Here is a 23,166-nt window from a genome sequence, read left to right as displayed (position 1 = left end):
TGTAGGGGAAATGAGCCAGATTTTATACTTAGGAAGAACCCATATCCAGCTCTCCAGTGGACCATTCTGTTGGGGAGACTTCTTGACCCTGTTTACTCCTCTGGGAATATGGGAGCAAGGGTCTCCAGACCTGTTGGGAGATGCTAAGACCTTAGAGGGGAGTAAGATCTGTCAGGCACTGAGTAGGACTTCAATTTGTACCAGTTTCTTCCTTCTGTCTCAGAGTTTATTGTCTCGGTTCTGTTTTGGGTTTGGAAACAAGACCAGTTTATTGAAACCAGCAGGCTGATATCACAACCTTCTTCTGTTAAGTGCCTGTGGCCTGAGAGGTCCCAGGTGCAGGGGCAAGCAGGTTGCAAACTCTGGCCAACTTCTGAAACTGGCGAACTCTTGACTCCAGTAGATTTTGAGTCACCTGCTTGCTTTTTTACAAATTAAAAAAAATTACAGTTATTTATTTGTATGCAAGTGGACATTTGTGTGCCAAGGCACTCATGGAGGTCAGAGGACAAATTATGGAAATTGGTTCCCTCCTTCCACCTGTAGGCCTCGAGTGTCTTTACTGCCGAGTCACCTCCTCTCGCTGCATTCCCCGCCCCCCCCCTACGCCTTAGTTTACCGCTCCGAAATTTCTTTAAGTCAGGGCCAGCCTGTAAAAGAGACTTGTCACCAAGCCTGGCCAGACCACCTAAGTTAGAGCCATGGGGTGGAAAGGGAGCCCCGACTCTGAGCAGAGTCCTCAGACCGGCACACGTGCATCGCAGTACGCATGCGCCGCCCACCCTACCCCCCCCTCCCCGCCATAAATGAATTTTTAAAAAATTTAAAAAATAGAAAAGGAAGTGAAGTCGGAGTTTGATCAAAATGAACGTGATGTCAGAACTTAAGAACTTTTCTGTGATTCGAAATCATTTGGAACAAAAGTTTACGGTTATGTTGCGGGGGTTGGGGGCGTGTGTCTGGTAAATGGACTGACGATCCGTGGTCTCAACGGAGACCCTAGGAGGAACTCAGCATATTTGCGGGGTGCCCCGCAACCCCACCCCGACTCCGTGACAGCTCTACTGCGGCAGCTGTGCGCACGCTTCTCTTTTTGAGTCAGCACCAGACAAGTAATTTCCCATCCTGAAGCTCCCTACTGCCAGTGCTGGGATGTAGCTGCTAACTTCCCAGATTTGCATACTTGCAGCCTCCTCTCCCCTGGCAAAGCTCGGGTCTTGCCTGTATACCTTCCCGGAGGTGATTCTTCTCTTGGGAGGCGGAGGCTGGACCGGGAGGTGAGGCAGGAGGGAAGGGAAGACCGAGTGCGGGCTGCCTACCCCGAGGGAGCCTGGAGCGTGGTGGAGTCGGCGGCGGGGAGGTGCGCCCTGCAGCTCGGACTGGAGCGCTGGACCGGAGCCGCGGCCGGCAGGGGGAGGCCGGGCCCCGGGAAGCGAGCCGGGTGGTGCGGACCCCGGGGCCCGCGGGGCCATCGCGGGCTAGATGGCCGGTTATGCAAGCCGCTGCCCCTTGCTAGCCCACCCGCTCGCTCCCTCGCTGGGCGGCTGCTCCGCGCCCCCCTCGGCCAACACACTCTCTCGCTCTTTTTGAAACAGGAAGTGCACTGCTGACTGTAACGTGCTGCCGGCTCCCAGGATGGAGGAGTGAAGTCTCGCGTCGCAGCGGTTCCAGCCCCCGGAGCCCGCCCGCCAGCAGCCGAGTCCTCGAGAGCACCCTGAGGGAGCAGGGTAGCCACCTGGTCCAGGTGCGCGGGCCGGGGCGGGAAGGCGAGGGGTCTTCGCTCGCAGGGACATTTTCGATCGCCTGTCCCTGCCACTATGTCCTCCTCCAGGAGGCTCTACCACTTTGTCGCCACCGCCCAGGTGTATGGGACGGGGCTGGAAAAGGGCAGCGCCGTTTGGGGACCTCTGCATGCTCCCCTAGATTGGCGCTCTCCAGGTTGGGCTGGCCCCTGGGGTGCCCTACACTGTCTGGGCGGCCTCCTGAAGTCCCCAGCTGCCCTCACTACCCTCTCCAGCTGCTGCCCTGAGCAGCTGCTCTTTGTTCCTCTCTCGCTGGCCTGAGGTTGTCTAAATACCGTTCTGGGAAGCTTGGGGCTGTCCGGTGTCTGAAGTTGGTGTGAGGGAGAAAGTGGAGAAGGAAGGAGGAAGCTGATGGCTCTGAGCAAGGAGGAGTAAGGGAAGCTTGACAGCTAGGCTGGGAACCAACCGAGGAGGTGGGTTGCTTGTAGAGCCAGGCCATCACAAATGCCAGAGAAGTGGGGACCACAAGTGAGCCACAGCAGTTAGTTCTGAGGTGTTTAGTCTGGTGTCTGGCTCCTTACCTCTGCTGTGGTTTCACTCTGTGGAAACATGGAGCTTTATAAAATATGAGCCAGACACTCTTAATTTATTAAATTCCAGTTGTCACCAAGCTAAAATAGAGATTGACTTTTCTCACACTCACGAGGCCGATAGAATTCTCTAGCCATGCCTTGTTTGGTTCCAGATGTTAGCAAAAGGAGAGTAAAATGCCTGGGAACAGGTGGGTTTATACTGTAGACTTCACACCTTCATTTCTGAAGATGCTCTTCCTCTGTGGACTTAGGTTGGCTTCTCCTTCACTGAAGGAGACGGCCTGGTGTTACTTGATGGCCCCTGTTTCTCCCCGGGAAATGACTGTGTTGAGCAGGGTCACTAGGGAGCCACCTTGGCTGAGAAGGGCTGATGGGGTGGTTATTAGGACGGGTTCAGTGTGTGAGCAGCAGAGAAGACAGTTGTTTTGGAGGTTGCAGTTTAAACAGATGACAGGAGGGAAGTAAGACTCGGCCAAAAGGAGGACCTTTTTCTGTGCATACTTTGGTCCTTCATCTTTGGGGGCAAGCAGGCTTTCTCAAGAGGCAAGCTGATGACTGAATTCAGATCTGTGCCACTCAGAGCACAGTCTCACCATGTAGTCTCGAGTGGCCAGGAGCCCAGAGATTTCCTGGCCTCTATTCCCCAAATGCTGGAATCAAAGACTTGTAACTTCATACACACCTAGTCTAATTATATCATTCTTATCCTGAAGATGTTACATCAAAATACATTTTTGCATAATTAATTTTGCTTTAAGAGAAGCTCTCAGATAATGCCAATAAGTTTGTGCCCACCTTCTTTTTCATATCAACAGTTTGGAGAAAATTTCAATGATAATATCTCCGTATTTCGATGATTCTTCAGATTAAACATTTTTATCCTATTTATTTATTTATTTTGTGTGACTCACATAGGGCACAGCACACATGTGGAGGTCTGAGGACAAGTGGTAGGAGACATGTCTCTCCTTCCGTGTGGGTCCCCAGGGTCAGTTCAGATCATCAGGCTTGGTGGCAAGCACCTTTATCTGCTTGGCCACTTGGCCAGTCCCATAACATGAATGTCTTTAAAGATAGGTGTTTTGAGCACCTTAAAAATGTTGGCAGTTGGTATAATATAGCAACAGTAGCCAAAATATTTTTTTATGGCCCGAGCAGTTAATTTCCTCCTTGCTGCCTTGACTTGGGTTTGAATTGAATTGTATATTATCTGTATTTATGCCTCTTCTTCCAGATACACCGTAAGGATAAAAGCAAACCATTCAAGCCCCTCCCTCTTCCCTTTCTCTCCTTTTTTTCCTGCTGAGGATTGAACTCAGGACCTTGTGTGCACTAAGCAAACAGCCTTCCATGCAGCTATACTTAATTTCACAAAAAATATTTCTGAAGGATGCACATGGCGGTTATTTTTCATATATTTTATTCAAGTGTATGCATTGCCCTCAGGTTTATTAATTGCTTGGTACTGTGCTTGTATCTGTTTGTCACTCTGCTTTAAGGTATGGTGAACTAGTTTGCTGACCCTCTGACGGGGTATAGTCCCACCTCAGTGGAGTTGGGGTTTTTGTTTTGGTTTTTAAGATTTATTTTATTTCATGCATATGGGAATTTTGCCTGCATGTATGTATGTAAATGTGTATGTATGTATACCATGTGTGTGCCAGGTACCTGTGGGGGTCAGAAGAAGGCCTCAGATCCCTTGGAACTGAACTTAGAGACAGTTGTGAGTCACTATGTGGCTGCTGGGAATTGAACCTGGGTCTTCTAGAAGAGCTGCAGTGCTTTTAACTCCTGAGCCTCTCCCCAGCGCCCTCAGTAGAGTTTAAACTCAGAAGTAATACAGCCTTTTAGGTGTTCTTGTCTGTTTGCAGGGCTACTTTCTGTATCTTACCTGTAATCAGTGGGGTTCTGGCAACTGCGAGGTGAAACAGTCCGTGATTGGACAGAAAACTAAAGTCCACAAGAAGCGTGTCAGGGGCTGTGTTAGCCAATGGAGATGCTGGGTCTTAAGCAGGGGCTGTGTTAGCCAATGGGGATGCTGGGTCTTAGACTGGGGTCTTAGATTTTTGGCCCTCTGGTAGTCTGGAAAGCTGCTGCCTCAGGAAGAGAGAGTGGTGCTAAGTTAGGTGGGCCTTTGTCAGTCCACAAAAGGAGCCTGCACCCAGGATCAGATGTCCCCAGTTCTAGTCTTTTTTTCTTTTCTGTTTAGACTTGGCATACAGCTTGAGGCATTGCCTCTTCTGTGTCCACCATTGATCTAGTCGTGCTTACGTGAACGTATTTATGTTCTCTAAAATTTATAGAGTGTAGGTTAATCTGCAGCATCTCATCTCAGCTGTCAGTGAGCATGTACCATTTCGGGGACTTAGACCAACACTCTGCAAGCTTTCAGTATTAAAAAGAACCCTCTCTGCCTTGTGTCTCCAGAAGTAAGTCAGTTCATACCTGCTGTGTGGTTCTGCCTGTAGCCTTTAGCCATGACACATTCCCCGACTCTCCTACCTGCTGAGAACTTCACATTATACTTACCGAACTTTACATTAAGACATGAAATATTTTTTAATAGTTCCTAGATGGGGCTGGGTATCTAGCTTTGTTGATCAGTGCTTGTGCACCATGCAAGATGCCCTGGGTTTGATTCCTTGTTCGGTGTAGATTGCGTGTGGTGTCGCACACCTATAATTCCAGGATTGAGGAGGGAGGGACTGCCTAAGCTACCTAGTGAGTTTGAGGCCAACTTGGGATACACAAAAACTTTTGTTCAAAAGCAAAGGTTCGTATGCAGAAATAATTTTATTTTATTATCTTTGCACTACTTAAGTTTGAGGCTTTGCTTAATGAGAGTTTTATGTCATATTTAGAAAGATACTAATGGAAATTTGTGGTGCATTTTCTTTGGGAAATGAAACAAAGCGCTGTCTTCTCTTTAGTTATTAGTGTCTTCAGTGGTCTGACGTCCTGACTGTAGTGCTTTGTTAAAACACGAGGGTGGAGATGGGAAAGGGAAATGGAGGAAAAGTGAGGTGCTTGTTTTTGTTTCTTTAAGGGAAAAATGAATCGATATATCCAGGTTTTCTTAAATGCCAGGCCCTGCCGTTTCTGTCTGTGCTGAAGACTTGCTTGAGAAGTGGGTTTGTCTCTTCCAGCAGAGAGGCCAAGAGTGAAGGGAAACCAACTGGCTTTGATGTTAAATGCCAAGGAGAAGTTGGGGATCAAGAGCAAATTTGCAGTGGAGATCAACACAAGCTAAGGTTTTCGTTGTTTCAAAACCCTCTTACTCTTCTTCATGTGGGTTATAAAGTAAACGTCATTGTCTCGGTTGGGAATTGTAGTGCGTTGGCTCACAGCTCTCCCAGAAATTAGGGTGCTTTAGTTTACTAACGGATCTCAGAGGTCTTGACTTATTTAGGGTTTTATTTTTGTCATCTCTGGTGAGAAAACTACTTACTATCGCTCAACTAGGTATCGAGTAATGACTGTAGAATCTCTGTGTCTAGGAAATAGTAGGTACTTCTGCACATGAGGCAGGAATTCACGGTACAGGATTCCCTCAGGATGTTAAGCCAATTCAGGGCCAAAGGAAAACGAGGCTGAAAATGGTGAAGAGGTGGCCAACATCCTTAGTACATTTCCTCTCAAACTGTAAGGATTCCTGGGTGTGATTTTTCCCTCTTTGCCATTCATTAGAATGGTGATCGTCCAAAGCCCTGACTTCAGGTTTAATCTTGTTTCCAGGTTGTTTCTCATGATTATTGACAGAAGTTTCTATCCTGCCTGGTCCTGCAGCCATTCAATACCCCCAAAACATACAGAAGCTTATATTAATAATAAACTGCTTGGTCTATTAGCTCAGGCTTATTATTAACTAGCTCTTACAATTTAAATTAACCCATACTTCTTATCTATGTTTAACCAGGTATCTTGGTACCTTTCCTCAGTGAGGCATTCTCATCTTGCTTCTGGCTGGCCACTGCATCTCTGCCTTTCCTCTTCCTAGAATCTGGTTGCCCTGCCTATACTTCCTGTCTGGCTACTGGTCAAGCAGCGGTTTATTAAACCAACACGAGTGATAAATCTTTATAGTGTACAAGAGCATTATTCCACAGCACATGGTCAATTTTGAAATCCTTATAGTTGATTTCTTCTTATCATCCCTCCCTCATCCATTCCTTGCTTTTGCCAGGACTCGGACACCCACTGCAGCATCGCTGCCGTGTGCCGTGTTACCTGCAGCAGCATCGCTGCCGTGTGCCGTGTTACCTGCAGCAGCATCGCTGCCGTGTGCCGTCTTACCTGCAGCAGCATCGCTGCCGTGTGCCGTGTTACCTGCAGCAGCATCGCTGCCGTGTGCTGTGTTACCTGCAGCAGCATCGCTGCCGTGTGCTGTGTTACCTGCAGCAGCATCGCTGCCGTGTGCTGTGTTACCTGCAGCAGCATCGCTGCCGTGTGCTGTCTTACCCGCAGCAGCATCGCTGCCGTGTGCTGTCTTACCTGCAGCAGCATCGCTGCCGTGTGCTGTCCTACCTGCAGCAGCATCGCTGCCGTGTGCTGTGTTACCTGCAGCAGCATCGCTGCCGTGTGCCGTGTTACCTGCAGCAGCATCGCTGCCGTGTGCTGTCTTACCTGCAGCAGCATCGCTGCCGTGTGCTGTCCTACCTGCAGCAGCATCGCTGCCGTGTGCTGTCTTACCTGCAGCAGCATCACTGCCGTGTGCTGTCCTACCTGCAGCAGCATCGCTGCCGTGTGCTGTCTTACCTGCAGCAGCATCGCTGCCGTGTGCTGTGTTACCTGCAGCAGCATCGCTGCCGTGTGCTGTCTTACTTGCAGCAGCATCGCTGCCGTGTGCTGTCTTACCTGCAGCCGTCCCAGACCAGCCTTGTACTCAGTTCCCACAGCCACGAGTGTCTCAGCCTTCTTCGTCTCTGCACTGTGGTGTGAAGCCTGTGGAAAGGGTCCTGTTATTTGTTCGTCGTCCGTCGTGGGGGAAAGTGTAGACATTCATATTGATTGTTAGGACAATCCTGCCAGTGTTCTGCTTAATATGGGTTACGTGGGTCAGTGAAGTCTACTAGGCTTAGTACATAAAGTTCTTTATCTAGTTAATAAAGAAAAACATGTCTTAGGCCAGGCATGGAGGTGAGTAGGAGTGTGGAGGTAGCCTGGACTGCAAATGGCGATCTTGTTTTGTGTGTATGTCTGTCCCCTATTTATTTACCATCTCATATACTTTCCAGATACTTGTGTCGATGATCTGTGGGTATCCTGGTACTATGTGTGCTGGATAACGACCTGTTTATAAAGAGAAACAGAGGCAGGCATAGACTGAGACTTATATAGACAAAGCCTGGCCTATTCCACATCTGGGCAGGCCCCAGTCTTAAACAGCCCCCTCTCTGCCTCCTGTGCTCTCCCTCCCCTCACCCCTACCCATAGAAAGCAGTACTCATGGTTTGTCTAGTCCCACCTGCCTTTCCAGTGAAGCTGAAGTTCAAACCTTGGCGAGTGTGCAGTTGTTCAGAAGAGAGTTGTAAGGGAGCCAACATTTTTGGAAATAGTTTTGATTTTCATAGATGTGTTTCCCTTTGCTCTAAGGAGGCAGGGTGTGTAGAGTTATTTGTTTTGTGTATGTGTGTGTCTGGGTGAGTGTGTATCACTTGTGCATGTGTCCGTGGAGGCCCCTAGACAGCAGTGGATGCCTTGGAGCTGGAGTGACAGGTGATTGTGAGCCACCCTGCGGGTGCTGCTTGTCAATACTCAGCCGTCTGTCCAGCTGGATGAGCTTTTGATACAGTTACGTGCAACGCCCATTATTGGATTACAGCACACACTTGTGCAAATATTAAGTCTGGTGTAAATGTAAAGTTTTTATCTCCATCAATGCCCTGTAATGATTTTTTTTGTTGTTTTTTTAGGGAAGTGGTCTCATTGGCTACACCAGGCTAGCCTTGGACTCGTAGGGATCCATCTGTCTCTGCCTCCTGGGTGCTGAGATCAAGGCATGCTCCTCCGCACCTGACGTTTCATAACGTCCTTAGCCTTCTTTAAGGTTTTCATACAAGAATGCGTGCTGAGCATTTTCTCCTCTCCACCACGCTCGCCGTTCCTGCCCCTCCCCGTTAGCACCATTTGTCCTTCTAGATGGGCTCACATCTTTTTCCGTGTCATAAACATACAAGTGATTTCATGTCTCTCTATAAAAGCTAAGAACCATAACGACTTGTTTTACGAACAGATTTCCTGTGGTTGCTAACTGGCTTTAATTGGGCCTCATAGTTTAATTTTGCCTTTCTGTGATCGTTGTTGAAGTTGAGATGTCTTCATTAATTAACTGTCCTTTCCCTGAGCATCTTTTTATGTCTTTGGCATCTCTGGTGTGTGTGTGTGTGTGTCTGTGTGAGAGAGTCTTCCCTTTCCTTGAAAGAATTTTTATACAGTATCTCATATGTTCTATGAATTAATTTTGTGTTGCTGTTTGAAAATATTTTATTGAGTTTAATAATTTGTGTTTGTATCTGTGGCTAGGCATGTGTATATGTCTCATTACTTTCTAGAATGTATCTGCTTATTGCGCATGCGCGCGCGCACACACACACACACACACACACACACACACACACACACAGGCTCATAGCCCTGTGGTGGTGTTGCACGCCTTTAGGTCCAGCACTTAGGGGGCAGAGACAGGTGGATCTGAGTTTGAGACCAATCTGGTCTACAGAGTGGGTTTCAGGACAGCCGGGACTACACAGAGAAACCCTGTCTCACAGAAAAAGAGCAGGGCAACAGAGGCTCACTTAGCTCAGGCTAGCTTCAGCGGGGCAACAGAGGCTCACTTAGCTCAGGCTAGCTTCAGACTTCAAACGTAGCTGAGCATGCCTTTCAGCTCTTGGTCCTCCTGCTTGTACCCTGGAGCGCTATGATTATAGGTGGGTTCTACCTGGCCCAGTTTATCTTGAACCCACTTTTTGTTTTGGTTTTTGGTTTTTTGACACAGGGTTTCTCGGTAGCTTTGGAGCCTGCCCTGGAACTAGCTCTATGGACCAGGCTGGCCTCGAACTCACAGAGATCCGCCTGTCTCTGACTCCCAGGTATGGAGTCATATTTTAAGTAATTTCCCTCCACTTTCCATTATCATTTAATCCACTCTACCCTTCTGGTACTATGGCGACTGTGGAACTCTGTTCACTGGGTGTATCTGTTCTTGGGCTTTCAATACACTGCTTCATTGTTACAGGCACATCTACATAACTTAGTCTCGTTAGCATAATTGACATATTAATATACTGTACGAAGTTCATACGTGGTTTAAATTTGTTGTTTTAGATTTTTGTGATACTGGGGAATGATGTGGGTGTCTTAGATCTCTGGAAGTTGCTTACACTTCCTGTTTACTTAGGTAATATATCCTTCTGGGGTCTTTGAAGAGTTAAAGACAGATAGTTATAATTACAGTTTTCCTTAGTTATGATAAAAGATAAATTAGATAAACTTTAGACTCACAGAAAATATTGTAACTAATTTTTGCTTTATACCTGTTTTGTTTGTGTAATTTTATTATGTTAAAACCTTCCTTTTTAATTAGACAGAAAAAAGCAGATGATGTGGAATGTCCTTTTGTATATGTGTTACTTTTACTGGTTAATGAATAAAGCTGCTTTGGCCTGTAACATGGCAAAATATAGTCAGGCCGAAAGGGAAATAGAGAGAGTAGGTAAAGTCAGAGAGACGCCATGGAGCTGCCAAAGGAGGCAGATGCCATGTAACAGCTCAGAGAGCAAGAGGTAACAAACCATGAGCCTCATGATAAAATATAAATTAATAAAAATGGGCTAATTTAAAATATAAGAGCTAGCTAAAAATACACCTGAGTTGTTGGCCAAACAGTGTTGTAATTCATCTACTTTCTGTGTGATCATTTGGGTCTGGGCAGCCAGAAACAAATAGCAGTTTCTGACTTCAGCAGAACAAACCGAGGACTCTCCAGTGACCACAGGCCTCCTGTCTCTGAACTACACTCACCCCTCAGACTGTTTTAAAGCAGTCTTCTTGCTTTTGTGTGTCTTTGCCCTTTTATTTTACTTTCTGTTTTGTTTGTGAGAGGCTCTACTGTATCCCCAGCTGGCCTCCGGCTTGTAACCAACGATAAATTTGGACTTTTAATTCTCCTGTCCCCACCTTTTGAGTTCTGGGATTACAGACATATTCCACCATGCCGGGCCCATGTCGTTTTGGGATCAAACCCAGGGCGTTGTCCATGCTAGGCAGACACTCTACCAGTTAAGCGGTAGCCACAGCTGGTGTCTTCATTCTTCACACACCCAAATCCATTCTCCAGATGTATATACTGATACTGACCATTCTGTAGTGTGATGGCAACTCAGCTTTCGCCATCACCTCTGATGACCTTGCTTGCTTGTTGGCAGCCATGGCCTTCTTTCACGCTGGTCCCCATTGCCGGGCTGTGTTGTCTCACTCAAGAGTCTTTTCTTTCTTCTTCAGTGCTGTGTGCGAGCTTGTGTAGCTTGGGTGGTTTTGAATGTTTTATGAGGTACAATGTGGTGATCCTTGGGTGCATACCCTTGAAGGCCTGTTAATTATAGATGTCTCTTTATTACTGGGAAAGCAGTGTGAGCGGCAGCTTGGTTTGCTCCAAGTTTCCCCTGCTCCAGTGTGTTCTCCGTTCACATCTCCAGGTTACATCACACTGAATGCTACATTATTGCATTTAATAAGTAAGCTTTTGCATTCTAGGACAGAGTATAATGTACATTGCTTGGATTATTATAAATATTATAATAATTATTATGAATAATTTTGAGATCATTAAATCAGTAACTTTGGTCTTGCTGAATATTGCATGACAGGGTTCTATAAGCCAGAGATGACGCTGTCCTTTCCCATCTGTCCAGGGCTTTATGAATTATGTTTTTATTTATTTGTTTGTTTAAGTCCGGGTTTCACTGTGTAGCTCTGGCTGTTCTGGAACTCACTATGTAGACCAGATTTGCCTCAAACTCACAGAGATCCGCCTGCCTTTGCCACCCGAGTGCTGGGATTAAAGGCCTGCATCACCACACCTGGCCTTAGTTGTTTTCTTTTGAAACAGGGTCTCATGCAGCCCAGGTTGGCTTCAAACTCATGATATATCTGAAGATGACTTCTGGTCATTACGTTTTCATTTCTCGAGGGGTGGGACTAAAGCTGTGTGCCGCCAAGCCCAGTTAATCCTGGTAGGGTTTGAACACAGGGTTTCAGGGCGTTTACCAATTGAGCCACACCCCAGCCCCGCGTCTCTCGTTCTTAAGGTGATATCAGGAAGTTTCAGTAAGAGAGATTTTTAGTTTTTATTTGATTACTGACAGTGACTAAGCTTGTATGAAGTCTGATAAAATTATAACAGTGAATGTTCTGACTCCAGACCCTGCTTAGATGATGAAACAATCCCCCCGTTGGAACTGTTCTCCCTGCTGACATGTTAAAACAGGGTTGATTATCTACTTGGCTGAGTGACTACAATGGCCCTCAGCACTGACGGCGGACATCATCACCATCAGTGTATTCCAGTGTATCCCATGTCGTGTTCAGATCCTTCTGTGTCCCCTCCTCAGCCGTCCGACCCACCTTTCCTGCTAACCCCCCTTGCTCATTATCCTAATAGAATTGACATCTAATGCTTCACCAGTCTGCAGATATTTGTCAGGTTCCAACTATTAAATCTCAGTGCCCCCTCTACCATCTTCTTAGCTCTTGTTTACCTGACATTGTGTTAAGTTCGGAGGATACAGCAGAGAATTGAAAACTGCCCGAACTCAGAAGATGGCACACAAACCGCTGTCTAGAGTTAGGTCCCAAAACAGACATGTGCACCACGGACCAGACTTAGACTTTAAGACACACACATGATTAGAACGCACAGGTGACAGAACAGGACACCGTGACAGGTGACAGCACAGGACACCGTGACAGGTGACAGAACAGGACACTGACAGGTGACAGCACAGGACACTGACAGGTGACAGAACAGGACACTGTGACAGGTGACAGCACAGGACACACTGACAGGTGACAGAACAGGACACTGACAGGTGACAGAACAGGACACACTGACAGGTGACAGCACAGGACACTGACAGGTGACAGCACAGGACACACTGACAGGTGACAGCACAGGACACTGACAGGTGACAGCACAGGACACTGACAGGTGACAGCACAGGACACACTGACAGGTGACAGCACAGGACACTGACAGGTGACAGCACAGGACACTGACAGGTGACAGCACAGGACACTGACAGGTGACAGCACAGGACACACTGACAGGTGACAGCACAGGACACTGACAGGTGACAGAACAGGACACACTGACAGGTGACAGCACAGGATACACTGACAGGTGACAGCACAGGACACACTGACAGGTGACAGCACAGGACACACTGACAGGTGACAGCACAGGACACTGACAGGTGACAGAACAGGACACACTGACAGGTGACAGCACAGGACACTGACAGGTGACAGCACAGGACACACTGACAGGTGACAGCACAGGACACTGACAGGTGACAGCACAGGACACTGACAGGTGACAGCACAGGACACTGACAGGTGACAGCACAGGACACTGACAGGTGACAGCACAGGACACTGACAGGTGACAGCACAGGACACACTGACAGGTGACAGCACAGGACACACTGACAGGTGACAGCACAGGACACTGACAGGTGACAGCACAGGACACACTGACAGGTGACAGCACAGGACACTGACAGGTGACAGAACAGGACACACTGACAGGTGACAGCACAGGACACTGACAGGTGACAGCACAGGACACACTGACAGGTGACAGCACAGGACACTGACAGGTGACAGCACAGGACACTGACAGGTGACAGCACAGGACACACTGACAGGTGACAGCACAGGACACACTGACAGGTGACAGCACAGGACACTGACAGGTGACAGCACAGGACACTGACAGGTGACAGCACAGGACACACTGACAGGTGACAGCACAGGACACACTGACAGGTGACAGCACAGGACACACTGACAGGTGACAGCACAGGACACTGACAGGTGACAGCACAGGACACTGACAGGTGACAGCACAGGACACTGACAGGTGACAGCACAGGACACTGACAGGTGACAGCACAGGATACACTGAGAGGTGACAGAACAGGACACTGACAGGTGACAGCACAGGACACTGACAGGTGACAGCACAGGACACACTGACAGGTGACAGCACAGGACACTGACAGGTGACAGCACAGGACACTGACAGGTGACAGCACAGGACACTGACAGGTGACAGCACAGGATACACTGAGAGGTGACAGAACAGGACACTGACAGGTGACAGCACAGGACACTGACAGGTGACAGCACAGGACACACTGACAGGTGACAGCACAGGATACACTGACAGGTGACAGAACAGGACACTGACAGGTGACAGCACAGGACACTGACAGGTGACAGCACAGGACACACTGACAGGTGACAGAACAGGACACACTGACAGGTGACAGCACAGGATACACTGACAGGTGACAGCACAGGACACACTGACAGGTGACAGCACAGGACACTGACAGGTGACAGCACAGGACACTGACAGGTGACAGCACAGGACACACTGACAGGTGACAGCACAGGACACTGACAGGTGACAGCACAGGACACTGACAGGTGACAGCACAGGACACTGACAGGTGACAGCACAGGACACACTGACAGGTGACAGCACAGGACACTGACAGGTGACAGCACAGGACACTGACAGGTGACAGCACAGGACACTGACAGGTGACAGCACAGGACACTGACAGGTGACAGCACAGGACACTGACAGGTGACAGCACAGGACACACTGACAGGTGACAGCACAGGACACACTGACAGGTGACAGCACAGGACACTGACAGGTGACAGCACAGGACACACTGACAGGTGACAGCACAGGACACACTGACAGGTGACAGCACAGGACACACTGACAGGTGACAGCACAGGACACACTGACAGGTGACAGCACAGGACACACTGACAGGTGACAGCACAGGATACACTGACAGGTGACAGCACAGGACACTGACAGGTGACAGCACAGGACACACTGATAGGTGACAGCACAGGACACTGACAGGTGACAGCACAGGACACACTGACAGGTGACAGCACAGGACACTGACAGGTGACAGCACAGGACACTGACAGGTGACAGCACAGGACACTGACAGGTGACAGCACAGGACACACTGACAGGTGACAGCACGGGACATTGACAGGTGACAGCACAGGATACACTGACAGGTGACAGCACAGGATACACTGACAGGTGACAGCACAGGACACACTGACAGGTGACAGAACAGGACACACTGACAGGTGACAGCACAGGACACTGTGACAGGTGACAGCACAGGACACACTGACAGGTGACAGCACAGGACACACTGACAGGTGACAGCACAGGTCACCGTGACAGGTGACAGCACAGGACACTGTGACAGGTGACAGCACAGGACACACTGACAGGTGACAGCACAGGACACACTGACAGGTGACAGCACAGGACACACTGACAGGTGACAGCACAGGTCACCGTGACAGGTGACAGCACAGGACACTGTGACAGGTGACAGCACAGGACACACTGACAGGTGACAGCACAGGACACACTGACAGGTGACAGCACAGGACACTGACAGGTGACAGCACAGGACACTGACAGGTGACAGCACAGGACACTGACAGGTGACAGCACAGGACACACTGACAGGTGACAGCACAGGACACACTGACAGGTGACAGCACAGGACACTGACAGGTGACAGCACAGGACACTGACAGGTGACAGCACAGGACACTGACAGGTGACAGCACAGGACACTGACAGGTGACAGAACAGGACACACTGACAGGTGACAGCACAGGACACTGTGACAGGTGACAGCACAGGACACACTGACAGGTGACAGCACAGGACACACTGACAGGTGACAGCACAGGACACTGACAGGTGACAGCACAGGACACTGACAGGTGACAGCACAGGACACACTGACAGGTGACAGCACAGGACACACTGACAGGTGACAGCACAGGACACTGACAGGTGACAGCACAGGACACACTGACAGGTGACAGCACAGGACACACTGACAGGTGACAGCACAGGACACTGTGACAGGTGACAGAACAGGACACTGACAGGTGACAGCACAGGACACTGACAGGTGACAGCACAGGACACTCTGACAGGTGACAGCACAGGACACACTGACAGGTGACAGCACAGGACACACTGACAGGTGACAGCACAGGACACACTGACAGGTGACAGCACAGGACACACTGACAGGTGACAGCACAGGACACACTGACAGGTGACAGCACAGGACACTGACAGGTGACAGCACAGGACACACTGACAGGTGACAGCACAGGACACTGACAGGTGACAGCACAGGACACACTGACAGGTGACAGCACAGGACACTAACAGGTGACAGCACAGGACACTGACAGGTGACAGCACAGGACACACTGACAGGTGACAGCACAGGACACACTGACAGGTGACAGCACAGGACACACTGACAGGTGACAGCACAGGACACTGACAGGTGACAGCACAGGACACACTGACAGGTGACAGCACAGGACACTGTGACAGGTGACAGAAGAGGACGCTGACAGGTGACAGAACAGGACACACTGACAGGTGACAGCACAGGACACTGACAGGTGACAGCACAGGACACTGACAGGTGACAGAACAGGACACACTGACAGGTGACAGCACAGGACACTGTGACAGGTGACAGAACAGGACACACTGACAGGTGACAGCACAGGACACTGACAGGTGACAGAACAGGACACACTGACAGGTGACAGCACAGGACACTGACAGGTGACAGCACAGGACACTGACAGGTGACAGAACAGGACACACTGACAGGTGACAGCACAGGACACACTGACAGGTGACAGCACAGGATACACTGACAGGTGACAGCACAGGACACTGTGACAGGTGACAGCACAGGACACACTGACAGGTGACAGCACAGGACACACTGACAGGTGACAGCACAGGACACACTGACAGGTGACAGCACAGGACACTGACAGGTGACAGCACAGGACACACTGACAGGTGACAGCACAGGACACTGACAGGTGACAGCACAGGATACACTGACAGGTGACAGCACAGGACACACTGACAGGTGACAGCACAGGATACACTGACAGGTGACAGCACAGGACACACTGACAGGTGACAGCACAGGATACACTGACAGGTGACAGCACAGGACACTGACAGGTGACAGCACAGGATACACTGACAGGTGACAGCACAGGACACACTGACAGGTGACTGCACAGGATACACTGACAGGTGACAGCACAGGACACACTGACAGGTGACTGCACAGGATACACTGACAGGTGACAGCACACGACACACTGACAGGTGACAGCACAGGACACACTGACAGGTGACAGCACAGGATACACTGACAGGTGACAGCACACGACACACTGACAGGTGACAGCACTGGACACACTGACAGGTGACAGCACAGGATACACTGACAGGTGACAGCACAGGACACACTGACAGGTGACAGCACAGGACACACTGACAGGTGACAGCACAGGACACTGTGACAGGTGACAGCACAGGACACACTGACAGGTGACAGCACTGGACACACTGACAGGTGACAGCACAGGACACACTGACAGGTGACAGCACAGGACACACTGACAGGTGACAGCACTGGACACACTGACAGGTGACAGCACAGGACACACTGACAGGTGACAGCACAGGACACACTGACAGGTGACAGCACAGGACACTGACAGGTGACAGCACAGGACACACTGACAGGTGACAGCACAGGACACACTGACAGGTGACAGCACAGGACACTGTGACAGGTGACAGAACAGGACACTGACAGGTGACAGCACAGGACACTGACAGGTGACAGCACAGGACACTCTGACAGGTGACAGCACAGGACACACTGACAGGTGACAGCACAGGACACACTGACAGGTGACAGCACAGGACACACTGACAGGTGACAGCACAGGACACTGACAGGTGACAGCACAGGACACACTGACAGGTGACAGCACAGGACACTGACAGGTGACAGCACAGGACACACTGACAGGTGACAGCACAGGACACTGACAGGTGACAGCACAGGACACTAACAGGTGACAGCACAGGACACTGACAGGTGACAGCACAGGACACACTGACAGGTGACAGCACAGGACACACTGACAGGTGACAGCACAGGACACACTGACAGGTGACAGCACAGGACACTGACAGGTGACAGCACAGGACACACTGACAGGTGACAGCACAGGACACTGTGACAGGTGACAGAAGAGGACGCTGACAGGTGACAGAACAGGACACACTGACAGGTGACAGCACAGGACACTGACAGGTGACAGCACAGGACACTGACAGGTGACAGAACAGGACACACTGACAGGTGACAGCACAGGACACTGTGACAGGTGACAGAACAGGACACACTGACAGGTGACAGCACAGGACACTGACAGGTGACAGAACAGGACACACTGACAGGTGACAGCACAGGACACTGACAGGTGACAGCACAGGACACTGACAGGTGACAGAACAGGACACACTGACAGGTGACAGCACAGGACACACTGACAGGTGACAGCACAGGATACACTGACAGGTGACAGCACAGGACACTGTGACAGGTGACAGCACAGGACACACTGACAGGTGACAGCACAGGACACACTGACAGGTGACAGCACAGGACACACTGACAGGTGACAGCACAGGACACTGACAGGTGACAGCACAGGACACACTGACAGGTGACAGCACAGGACACTGACAGGTGACAGCACAGGACACACTGACAGGTGACAGCACAGGACACACTGACAGGTGACAGCACAGGATACACTGACAGGTGACAGCACAGGACACTGACAGGTGACATCACAGGACACACTGACAGGTGACAGCACAGGACACTGACAGGTGACAGCACAGGACACACTGACAGGTGACTGCACAGGACACACTGACAGGTGACAGCACAGGATACACTGACAGGTGACAGCACAGGACACTGACAGGTGACATCACAGGACACACTGACAGGTGACAGCACAGGACACACTGACAGGTGACAGAACAGGACACTGACAGGTGACAGCACAGGACACTGACAGGTGACAGCACAGGACACTGACAGGTGACAGCACAGGACACTGACAGGTGACAGCACAGGACACACTGACAGGTGACAGCACAGGACACACTGACAGGTGACTGCACAGGATACACTGACAGGTGACAGCACAGGACACACTGACAGGTGACAGCACAGGATACACTGACAGGTGACAGCACAGGACACTGACAGGTGACAGCACAGGACACACTGACAGGTGACAGCACAGGACACACTGACAGGTGACAGCACAGGATACACTGACAGGTGACAGCACAGGACACTGACAGGTGAACAGCACAGGACACACTGACAGGTGACAGCACAGGATACACTGACAGGTGACAGCACAGGACACACTGACAGGTGACAGCACAGGATACACTGACAGGTGACAGCACAGGACACTGACAGGTGAACAGCACAGGACACACTGACAGGTGACAGCACAGGACACACTGACAGGTGACAGCACAGGACACACTGACAGGTGACTGCACAGGATACACTGACAGGTGACAGCACAGGACACACTGACAGGTGACAGCACAGGATACACTGACAGGTGACAGCACAGGACACTGACAGGTGACAGCACAGGACACACTGACAGGTGACAGCACAGGACACACTGACAGGTGACAGCACAGGATACACTGACAGGTGACAGCACAGGACACTGACAGGTGAACAGCACAGGACACACTGACAGGTGACAGCACAGGATACACTGACAGGTGACTGCACAGGATACACTGACAGGTGACAGCACACGACACACTGACAGGTGACAGCACAGGACACACTGACAGGTGACAGCACAGGATACACTGACAGGTGACAGCACAGGACACACTGACAGGTGACAGCACTGGACACACTGACAGGTGACAGCACAGGACACACTGACAGGTGACAGCACAGGACACACTGACAGGTGACAGCACAGGACACTGACAGGTGACAGCACAGGACACTGACAGGTGACAGCACAGGACACACTGACAGGTGACAGCACAGGACACACTGACAGGTGACAGCACAGGACACTGACAGGTGACAGCACAGGACACTGACAGGTGACAGCACAGGACACACTGACAGGTGACAGCACAGGACACACTGACAGGTGACAGAACAGGACACTGACAGGTGACAGCACAGGACACACTGACAGGTGACAGAACAGGACACTGACAGGTGACAGCACAGGACACTGACAGGTGACAGCACAGGACACTGTGACAGGTGACAGCACAGGACACACTGACAGGTGACAGCACAGGACACACTGACAGGTGACAGCACAGGACACTGACAGGTGACAGCACAGGACACACTGACAGGTGACAGCACAGGACACACTGACAGGTGACAGCACAGGACACACTGACAGGTGACAGCACAGGACACACTGACAGGTGACAGCACAGGACACACTGACAGGTGACAGCACATGACACTGACAGGTGACTGCACAGGACACACTGACAGGTGACAGCACAGGACACTGACAGGTGACAGCACAGGACACTGAGAGGTGACAGCACAGGACACACTGACAGGTGACAGCACAGGACACTGACAGGTGACAGCAGAGGACACACTGACAGGTGACAGCACAGGACACTGACAGGTGACTGCACAGGACACACTGACAGGTGACAGCACAGGACACACTGACAGGTGACAGCACAGGACACTGACAGGTGACAGCACAGGACACACTGACAGGTGACAGCACAGGACACTGACAGGTGACAGCAAAGGACACTGACAGGTGACAGAACAGGATACACTGAGAGGTGACAGCACAGGACACACTGACAGGTGACAGCACAGGACACTGACAGGTGACAGCACAGGACACTGACAGGTGACAGCACAGGACACTCTGACAGGTGACAGCACAGGACACTGACAGGTGACAGAACAGGACACTGACAGGTGACAGCACAGGACACACTGACAGGTGACAGCACAGGACACTGACAGGTGACAGCACAGGACACTGACAGGTGACAGCACAGGACACACTGACAGGTGACAGCACAGGACACACTGACAGGTGACAGCACAGGACACTGACAGGTGACAGCACAGGACACACTGACAGGTGACAGCACAGGACACTGACAGGTGACAGCACAGGACACTGACAGGTGACAGCACAGGAAACACTGACAGGTGACAGCACAGGACACTGACAGGTGACAGCAGAGGACACACTGACAGGTGACAGCACAGGACACTGACAGGTGACTGCACAGGACACACTGACAGGTGACAGCACAGGACACACTGACAGGTGACAGCACAGGACACTGACAGGTGACAGCACAGGACACACTGACAGGTGACAGCACAGGACACTGACAGGTGACAGCAAAGGACACTGACAGGTGACAGAACAGGATACACTGAGAGGTGACAGCACAGGACACTGACAGGTGACAGCACAGGACACTGACAGGTGACAGCACAGGACACTCTGACAGGTGACAGCACAGGACACTGACAGGTGACAGAACAGGACACTGACAGGTGACAGCACAGGACACACTGACAGGTGACAGCACAGGACACTGACAGGTGACAGCACAGGACACTGACAGGTGACAGCACAGGACACACTGACAGGTGACAGCACAGGACACACTGACAGGTGACAGCACAGGACACTGACAGGTGACAGCACAGGACACTGACAGGTGACAGCACAGGACACACTGACAGGTGACAGCACAGGACACTGACAGGTGACAGCACAGGACACACTGACAGGTGACAGCACAGGACACACTGACAGGTGACAGCACAGGACACTGACAGGTGACAGAACAGGACACACTGACAGGTGACAGCACAGGACACACTGACAGGTGACAGCACAGGACACACTGACAGGTGACAGCACAGGACACACTGACAGGTGACAGCACAGGACACTGACAGGTGACAGCACAGGACACTGACAGGTGACAGCACAGGACACTCTGACAGGTGACAGCACAGGACACTGACAGGTGACAGCACAGGACACACTGACAGGTGACAGCACAGGACACACTGACAGGTGACAGCACAGGACACTGACAGGTGACAGCACAGGACACTGACAGGTGACAGCACAGGACACTCTGACAGGTGACAGCACAGGACACTGACAGGTGACAGAACAGGACACTGACAGGTGACAGCACAGGACACACTGACAGGTGACAGCACATGACACTGACAGGTGACTGCACAGGACACACTGACAGGTGACAGCACAGGACACTGACAGGTGACAGCACAGGACACTGAGAGGTGACAGCACAGGACACACTGACAGGTGACAGCACAGGACACTGACAGGTGACAGCAGAGGACACACTGACAGGTGACAGCACAGGACACTGACAGGTGACTGCACAGGACACACTGACAGGTGACAGCACAGGATACACTGACAGTTGACAGCACAGGACACTGACAGGTGACAGCACAGGACACTGAGAGGTGACAGCACAGGACACACTGACAGGTGACAGAACAGGACACCGTGACAGGTGACAGAACAGGGCACACTGACAGGTGACAGCACAGGTCACCGTGACAGGTGACAGCACAGGACACACTGACAGGTGACAGAACAGGACACACTGACAGGTGACAGCACAGGACACACTGACAGGTGACAGCACAGGACACCGTGACAGGTGACAGAACAGGGCACACTGACAGGTGACAGCACAGGACACTGACAGGTGACAGAACAGGGCACACTGACAGGTGACAGAACAGGACACTGACAGGTGACAGCACAGGACACACTGACAGGTGACAGCACAGGACACTGACAGGTGACAGAACAGGGCACACTGACAGGTGACAGAACAGGACACACTGACAGGTGACAGCACAGGACACACTGACAGGTGACAGCACAGGATACACTGACAGGTGACAGCACAGGACACTGACAGGTGACAGCACAGGACACACTGATAGGTGACAGCACAGGACACTGACAGGTGACAGCACAGGACACACTGACAGGTGACAGCACAGGACACTGACAGGTGACAGCACAGGACACTGACAGGTGACAGCACAGGACACTGACAGGTGACAGCACAGGACACACTGACAGGTGACAGCACGGGACATTGACAGGTGACAGCACAGGATACACTGACAGGTGACAGCACAGGATACACTGACAGGTGACAGCACAGGACACACTGACAGGTGACAGAACAGGACACACTGACAGGTGACAGCACAGGACACTGTGACAGGTGACAGCACAGGACACACTGACAGGTGACAGCACAGGACACACTGACAGGTGACAGCACAGAACACACTGACAGGTGACAGCACAGGACACTGACAGGTGACAGCACAGGACACTGACAGGTGACAGCACAGGACACACTGACAGGTGACAGCACAGGACACTGACAGGTGACAGCACAGGACACTAACAGGTGACAGCACAGGACACTGACAGGTGACAGCACAGGACACACTGACAGGTGACAGCACAGGACA

General features: G+C 50.9%; 1 protein-coding gene across 5 annotated transcripts in view; it reads left to right on the top strand.

Moving 5' to 3' along the window:
• The window catches only part of Lrrc8d (leucine rich repeat containing 8 VRAC subunit D), a 136,719-nt gene that overhangs the window by 23,280 nt on the left and 90,273 nt on the right, over positions 1 to 23,166 (top strand). For 3 of the 5 annotated variants that reach the window (XM_075942898.1, XM_075942899.1, XM_075942900.1), the window contains one exon: positions 1,596 to 1,744. The exons of 1 other annotated variant lie outside the window; for it this stretch is intronic. The gene's annotated coding sequence lies outside the window, so the exon portion shown is untranslated. Of the gene's footprint in view, positions 1 to 1,115; positions 1,278 to 1,595; positions 1,745 to 23,166 lie in introns of those variants that run through there. One more of the 5 variants, XM_075942901.1, reaches the window with a different exon arrangement.

This window comes from Microtus pennsylvanicus, chromosome 12, assembly GCF_037038515.1.
Source record: "Microtus pennsylvanicus isolate mMicPen1 chromosome 12, mMicPen1.hap1, whole genome shotgun sequence".
In the NCBI taxonomy this organism is placed as follows: domain Eukaryota; kingdom Metazoa; phylum Chordata; class Mammalia; order Rodentia; family Cricetidae; genus Microtus; species Microtus pennsylvanicus.
Note: the sequence above shows the minus strand (reverse complement) of the source record. Positions and strands in the feature narration are given on the sequence as shown.